We start from the raw sequence: 8,258 nt of genomic DNA on the forward strand, positions 1-8,258 counted from the left end.
ACCAGAACTATATCTAAGCACCATAGCACCCAAAGTAAGTTTTTAAAGATCAGGTATTTTTACAAAAATATTTGTAATGAAATCAATTTTCACTAAAACTTAAATTTTATAAACACCAGTGTTCAACTCTGACATATGCTTCAACATGTTAAGCCAGTCACTGTTGTTGCAGAATGGAATTTTTACAGCTTGTCATATTATTATATAAGATTACATATTTAGCATAAAAAAATTGTGCTCAGTGAGGGTGGTAATATTTTTTGTGGTTATGTCTCATTGGTCATTCATGTCAACATAAAGAGTAAATAACTGAGACTGGAAACAAGCATTTGCCTGTTATCCTATAATGTAGAATTTAACACATCATATTTTGCTGTTTTATCATATATTTCTAGCCTAAAGCTAGTGGTAGTACCACAGATCTAATTATCTAAAAGAGCCTGAAATCAAAACAAAAAAGAACAAATATTCTTATATCTTGTATATATACTCCTTTGGTGGATACTATGGCATCAAGACAACTATGCATGAGATTCCTGACTTCGAGGAGATTCATAGCAGGGGCATAGCTATAGATAAAGTTTTGTAGAAATTTATATATTGATTTCTGCCATTTTTATCTAAATTCCTTTGAGAGAAAATAATTACTGATGATAACTCAAATAGTTATAATTAAAATGTTAACCTTTCTTTTCTCTTTAATTCAAGATACAAATGACATAATCAAACTTTTCGTACAGAAACACAACTCTCACACTTAATATATCAAAAAATTAAGATCTTCAATTTCATTGCAAGATATGCTTACATCCTTACATGAACTACAGACGCCATACTATATGGGAAATTTTCATTTATTCCAGTAACACTTCTTTTTGAACACTTAGCAATTTCCTTCCTTCTTATAACAAAATTTTTAAGAACGAGAATTTTTGGTTATAATAAAGTTGTTTCACATGCTTAAAAAAAACAACTTCCTTTAAATACTTAATGAGAAATTCCATGGAACATTAAAATGCTACTATTTTCCTTGAAAGTTCTTTTCAATCGATTTCGGTAATTAGACGAACAAATTGTCAACATAATTTCAATGGTAAAATAAATCATTTGCATCCATTTGAAAAATCTAACTGTATTTTAATTTTTCCGAGAATTTGTGATAAATCTTCATAAGTCTCATACTCACTGGTAATTAACAGCAAAGACCGTTTCTAAATAAGCTTGATTTTTAGATAACAGTATTCACAAACGTCAACATGACGCTTGTGTCAACTTTAAAATTCAAATTACGGTGTCAACGAATGGTATATTAATTTGGTTAGGCCTAACGATTAATATAGTGGAACTTAAAAAGTACAATTATACGAAAATATGCTGAAAGTTAGAAGCCAGTAAATAGTATTTTGATGTTCAACCTTTTAATCTTCATTACCTTAGAGAAAGCCTTTTCATTACAAACAAATCTTAAATTGTAATTAAAATAAATTATATTTAACACAGTTTCTATAGTATACCAACCTAATTTCCCACACTCGTTTCCACGATACTCTAAAGATGCAAGTCAGGCAGAGGGGGGCTTCATCAATCGGTTAAATACAGAAATGACTAATTCAAAAATTTCGATGTTTTCTTTAAAAAATAGTTTATGGTAAAATACGTACTATGTCACAAATGTTATGAACTGGAAATTCTCAAAAATATTAAACTGAATTAATAAATTGCTAATAAGAACCAGAATCAAAATAAATTACTGATGATAGATTCTTTTGACGAGAATAGAAAATTTAATAATAAACAACAAACAACGGCAGTAACAAAGAAAATTTGACACGTGTATTTACGGTACCTAGTTGATTTGATTATGTAGAATTTAGTACAAAGCTACACAATGGGCTAGCTATGCTCTGCCCATCACTAGTATCGATATCCGATTTCTTATGGTGTCAATCTGCAGACCTACTGCTGTGGTACTGCATTATACACACTAAAAGTCATGCCATGAGGGTGCGCTTGCTCCCATCAAAGGAAATGAAAATCCACAAATTGTCACATTTGACATAAGTGCTCCAGACTCTTTCCGTTCAATCATTCATGTCGCTAAAGTGTCAAGTTTTTCAAAAAGCATCTAGCGAGATGAAGTGAGTTTTGAAACACCTGTAAACATGACTGACCACAATCTGGCAGAGAAAAATTTGTTTAAATATACAAGTTCTCTATCCATTTTTTTAATTTAAGTGCCTATTGCATCAATACACACAACGACCTTTGTTCTACTGACATGGATGTAAACTTGAAGTTGTTGTTGTGATAAGTAATATATATGTAACTACTGAAATCCAATGTTGTTAATTGTTCCTCAAAGTAGTTCTTTGATTTACCACAAAATCCTGAAGATATGATAATGAGATGTGGAAATATAGTGAGTCAGCATTATATCTTCACTAGTATCAATGTACTATTATCGTAAAGAGTTTAGTTTCTGCTCTTCCAAATTCATGCTTTATTTGCTGTTTTTGTACACATGTCGCAGTCTTAGAGAGTTTGCAAACTTGTCTCTCTCTTCTCCTGTCAGTCTCAATTTCTTCTTCATGTCATGGGTTTTATTTTTTGTGTTTTTCATCCGAAAGTTAAGAGTTGAACTCTGGCTATTGGTAGAGGAAGGATAAAATCTTCATATAGTGATGTACTGTAGTCTGAACAGCTCCACTTATGAAATAATAGTATCCTTTTCATACACTATCTCTTGGAAGAAAGCATCAAGTGATGCTTGAGATAAGACTATTGTAATCTGTATGGCTTGGGTCTAGTTTTTGGTTTTAGAACTTTGTAGCTGCAATTATCTCACTGATGAGTTTTCTTTTGTCTCTGAAGAAAAAAAACTTTCGAAAGCACTCCCGTTATGGAATTATTACCATTTTGCATCAAGACTTGTTGAATATACGTGTTTTTATAATATCATGAATTGATTAGTCCCTTGTCCAAATTTGGTAGTCAATGTTTGATGTGAACTTCAAATTATTTCAGCGGATGAGTCAGATTTATTGTCTCTTCAAAAGCTAGAAGTAAAGCCTTCAACCTTTGGGATTTTATTGCAAAAGATATCTAGACAAAGAAAGTAACTTTTGCTCTGTGTTTTTGAGGTGTTTTCGATACAAACTTGTATATTGATTTTTAATCGTGTCTTTAGAAAATTCATCGCTGATTTGTTGCCATAACTTGTTTGGTAGGATAAATATTTTCTCTGAGAACTTGAAGCATTCAGAGTGTAGCGTTATAGCTGCATCAATAATATATGTAGCTATGGTTGAAATCCTAGGTACCTGAAGCTAAAACATAAGTTGTTATTTTCCCTTAATACAATTAGGCAATCTTTAGACGTTTCTAATACAAGTCAATTGACAATCAATTCCGTTACCAACTCTGTATGAAAAGGCATAAAATTAAATACACACCCAACATTAGAATTTCTTTTATGAGTTACTATGATTTATACTGCTGAACTACGGGCTCACTGTTATTAATCTTGCAGATTATTCTATAAAGTTTTTCAATGTTACCCTTAGTGGCTCGGTAAGTTGATTGGTTGTTGTTTGTTTGTTTTGGAATTTCGTGCAAAGCTACATCAGGGCTGTCTGCGCTAGCCATCCATAATTTAGCAGTGCAAGACTAGAAAAGAAAGGCTACTCTTTTACCAACATTATAACGCTCCCACGGCTAAAAGGACGAGCATGTTTGGTGTGATGGGGATTAAACCCGCGACTTTCGGATTACGAGTCGAGCAGGTCATGCCGGGCCTTCAGTTCAAGAAAAAAACATAAATCAGAAGCTTTGTGCATAACAATAACCAAAGTCCAGAATTGCCAGGTAGTCAAGGCGCTCTACTCGTAAATTGAAGGTTGATGGTTCGGATCTCAAACATGCTCGCCCTTTCAGCCGTGGGGATTTTATAATGTGACAGTCAATCCCACTCTTCGTTGGTAAAATAGTAGCCCAAGAGTGGTGGTGGGTGGTGATGACTAGCTGCCTTCCATCTAGTCTTATACTGCTAAATTAGGGACGGCTAGCGCAGATAACCCTGGTGTAGCTTTGCACGAAATTCAAAACTAACCAAACCAATCTTCAAGTTTTTACAAGTCCATAGTTTTACAATAAATAGCTAGATGGTAATAACGATTGCATAAGTGTAATTATTCAAAACGATAAAAGCAAACAAGCTAAAAAATATATATAAACACAAGGATTCACTGTGCAAACAGCTGAGGCCATTTAGGCTGTTGCGAAAATCTAAGAAAAATCACAGAAATTGTATGATTTATATAAACTGGGTACATACATTTTTTCACTATTTTTTCTATTCATATACACTTATTTTAATAACTTTCACACATTTTGGTTTTACAAAAGTTACACGTTGATTAGTAAAAATGGATCCAATTTTGATACATCGTGATAATTTGCCATATTTTTCATTTTTCAAACCCTACTTGTTCTGTGTTTAAAATATTTATTATAGCTTGTTTTTATGTCACCCTAGTTAACGTGAGGGTTGCATTGATGACCTGGATTGAATAATATTTGGCGATTCCAGTATCGGTTTAAAAATGGGGGCACAAATTCAAGTTTAAGAAAACATACATCATTGTTACTTCTATTCTCTGTCACTGTGTAGGTAAATTTGAACAGTTTACGCGACAACACAGGTCTGTGCATGAAAGATTCAGTTTTTTACAAGACCTCTTATCACACATTCTGATATTTTACATCGACAATTGATTATTCTCACAAGCTGGATTTCCTTTCATCCAATAAGTCAAACGTTCCCCACCCTTCAACTATACCAAGGAGGGATTGGAGGTTTAATTCGTGGAAGAAAGTTCCAGCGGTAAATTACTGCCTCATAATTTACACATTTTAGTTATAACAGTAATGGCTTTTTGTTTAAAGCATCGGTAAAGCATATTGCATCTGGCAACAAACAAAATGTTTGAAGGATGGCAAGTTTTCCAAATCAAGTTCAAAGTTATCTTCAAAGCTTAGATTGCTTGGAAGAAGACTGATGGGATCTCTTCCGTTATTCTAAAGCTCTTTACTTTTTCTCTGCTTGCTAAAGCATTTACAAAGCCATAACTTGTAATATAAGGGAAGCCAAGGGACGCGTTTATCCTACCAGGCCCTTGGCCATTTGCAGCATGTTATTTGAGGAAGGTATGCCCTGTTTATGAATTTTTTCCCAGTGTGCATGAATACAGTTGCTTTGATCTCATCTGAAAGACTAATTTCTGTGATAGTTACATCCGTGTATGGACTCTGAACAATTTTATAATTAAAGTTACCTGTTTTTTTATGTGTAATCTTTAATTCTGGTAGTTATGTAACTGTGACGATGCCATCTATGACCTGAAACCAAGCGAAACATGTCAAGTGTGTACTTTACAAATAAAAATAAACTGAAGAATCTCTTCTTATTTTGCCTGGCATGGCCTAGCGCGTTAAGGCGTGCGCTTCGTAATGTGAGGGTCGCGGGTTCGCGCCCGAGCCGCGCCAAACATGCTCGCCCTCCCAGCCGTGGGGGCGATATAATGTGACGGTCAATCCCAATATTCGTTGGTAAAAGAGTAGCGCAAGAGTTGGCGGTGGGTGGTGATGACTTCCTTCCCTCTAGTCTTACACTGCTAAATTAGGGACGGCTAGCACAGATAGCCCTCGAGTAGCTTTGTGCGAAATTCCAAAAACCATCTTTCTATTTTTGTTAGATGCAAGAAACCTACTAAATTGTATGAGGGCCTTCAGTTCATCTCCATTATACTTTGATCGCTTGTTGCCCACTTTACGTACGTGTGGCGCACTCACACATTTAATACTGATAGTAGGACAAGAAGATGTCTATAATAAATTCAGATTTTCGTGTATCAGCAAGAAAGATACGTTTCATAAAATGACAACTCTTCGGCTGCTCTGTTATTAACGAATAGTGGACTGATCATCACATTATAACGCATACGTGGCAGAATGAACGAGCATCGTCCGGTGTAAAGGGGATTCGAACAGATACACAGACTGCTAAACGAGCGTTTAACTACTTGGCCATACTGGGCCATAAAGGCCTTTATATCTGTGATCCATATAACCTTCGTTGGGAGTGTCTCAGCAGATGGAGCTCCGCTTCTCACTTCAAGAAATGAAGAAAAGCCGCCTTGTTTGTTTTTGTTATTGTCTGATCATATGTACTGGCTAGAGCATGAGATACAGGCTCCCAAGCCTGTGGGACAGAATATCTTTCGTATCCTCTACGCTCTACAACAATAACAAGCCTTGTGAAGAAGCCCATGTTACTGTTGAATACTATCTCTTTTCTTTTGCCTCATATGGTCTTCCAAATCTTCAGCTTCATCGATGGAATTGAATAGAATGTACCCTGAGTTGACAGCTGCAATCGATTATCACTAAGTGTTTGTTTTCGAATTTCGAGCAAAGCTACGCGCGGGCTATCTGCGCTTGCCGTCCCTAATTTAGTAGTGTAAGACTAGACGGGAGGTAGCTAGTTATCAGCACCCACTGCCATCTCTTGGGCTACTCTTTTACCAACAAATAATGGGATTGACCGTAACATTATAACGCCTCCACGGTTGAAGGAACAAGCATGTTTGGAGTGATGGGGATTCGAACCCGTGACCTTCAGAATACGAGTCAAACGTTTCAATCACCTCGTAAAAGTGAGAACACTTCTTCTCTCCGTTGATTTGCTTTAAGTAAATTATTTTCAACACACATGGATGGGCACAACGACTTTTGAAGAAATGCGCGATAGAACACACTGTTCACAGTAATCTTCAGAAGAACTAAGCACGCTTTGCATAGCCTGCATTATGTTTTGTACTGCTGTTTACGCTCTTTGGGAGGACAAGAAGATCCTTTTCCAGTTGTTTTAAAGCATTCTCTTGTAATAAATGATCTTTAATGTTATAGGAAGACTTATCTCTGAGTTGTATTTGAAAAAACAAAAATAATTCAATTACCAAAACAAACAACTCAGATTACTCTTGTTGAGCGGCCATTAGCACTAGCTTTATAAAACGTACTGTATATAAAAATATGGTAATATAAATGTATATATACATATATATTTGAAATACATTAGTAATATTTTTTGACATGGCATTAAAAATGTTCACATATATTGGTTATTAGTAATATATTTAGTAACTAATATACCCAATGATGAATTGACAGAGGACTAAAAGAAACTAGAAAAATAAAATGTTAACAAATATTTCAACTTTAGTCTTTATAGATGTGTGTATATTGCATAAAGTCAAGTGATTCTATACAAAGGCTGGTCTTTACACATAAATGGTGGCATATAATCGATACTCAAAATTTCAAAAAGAAATAGCCCAACTTCACTTGCATTGAGCATGAGGCATTTGGCTTTCGAACTTCTGTTGAAGGTTTACTCTATTATCTTGTTAAAACTGGAATACCATCGAGCTCAAGTTTGTTATCGAAACAGTGTTGAATAATATATTTGACAATTCCAAACACAGTTGAGCTAGTATTTACCACTGGGATATAATGAACAATGGATCTAGAGAGAACTACCCTGTGAGAAAGCAGTTAAAACCAGTCCATCCAGATATATCAGGTTGAAGCAATTTTGCAAGTGCAAATATAATATCAAGTACTCTACCTAAATGAAGGGTTTTACTATAGACACTAATTTTAAGGAGCACATATACTCTTATCGTGTAAAAAGGAGAATAGGGAGACATTCAAACACACCCTTTCTTCCATTAAGAAACAGTGCTTGGACGGGATAAAGAAAGAAACTTTAAGTTGTCAATAGTCAACCAATAATAAATTTCATGTCGCTAAGGCATGGATTATAAAGAAAAATCATAATCGAAATTAAAATATGCGTTGAAACTTCACCAAAATAAATAAATATTTGAGTAGTATATATATATTTTTTTACATTTTGGGTATATGAAATACCATAAACTCTGCTTATGTATATACATACAAGTGAATCACATTAAGGACTACAATAAAATTGAATACTTGTTCACATATCTTGGGTCTTGTATGTGGTATGGGAACAGATTAATACTCTTCTATTATGTTTGGGTATTGATGTCTTTGTTGGAATTTCATTCTCTTACGTCACTCTGAATAAGGATGTCTTTTGTGACATGGATTTTCCTCTTGCCAGATAAAGTTTCTTCTCCAATACTATTGCTTTTAAAGACGAAAGTCGATGA

At 34.6% G+C, this 8,258-nt stretch overlaps 1 protein-coding gene across 1 annotated transcript in view; it reads right to left on the minus strand.

Annotated features, from left to right (window-relative positions):
• Window positions 1-1,668, minus strand: part of Rpn5 (regulatory particle non-ATPase 5) — a 32,072-nt gene extending 30,404 nt beyond the window's left edge. Inside the window, exon 1 of the mRNA XM_076477226.1 lies at window positions 1,519-1,668. The gene's annotated coding sequence lies outside the window, so the exon portion shown is untranslated. The remainder of the gene's footprint in view (window positions 1-1,518) is intronic.
• Window positions 1,669-8,258: the final 6,590 nt, after the last annotated feature.

The sequence above is a fragment of the Tachypleus tridentatus genome, chromosome 13 (genome assembly GCF_004210375.1).
Source record: "Tachypleus tridentatus isolate NWPU-2018 chromosome 13, ASM421037v1, whole genome shotgun sequence".
In the NCBI taxonomy this organism is placed as follows: domain Eukaryota; kingdom Metazoa; phylum Arthropoda; class Merostomata; order Xiphosura; family Limulidae; genus Tachypleus; species Tachypleus tridentatus.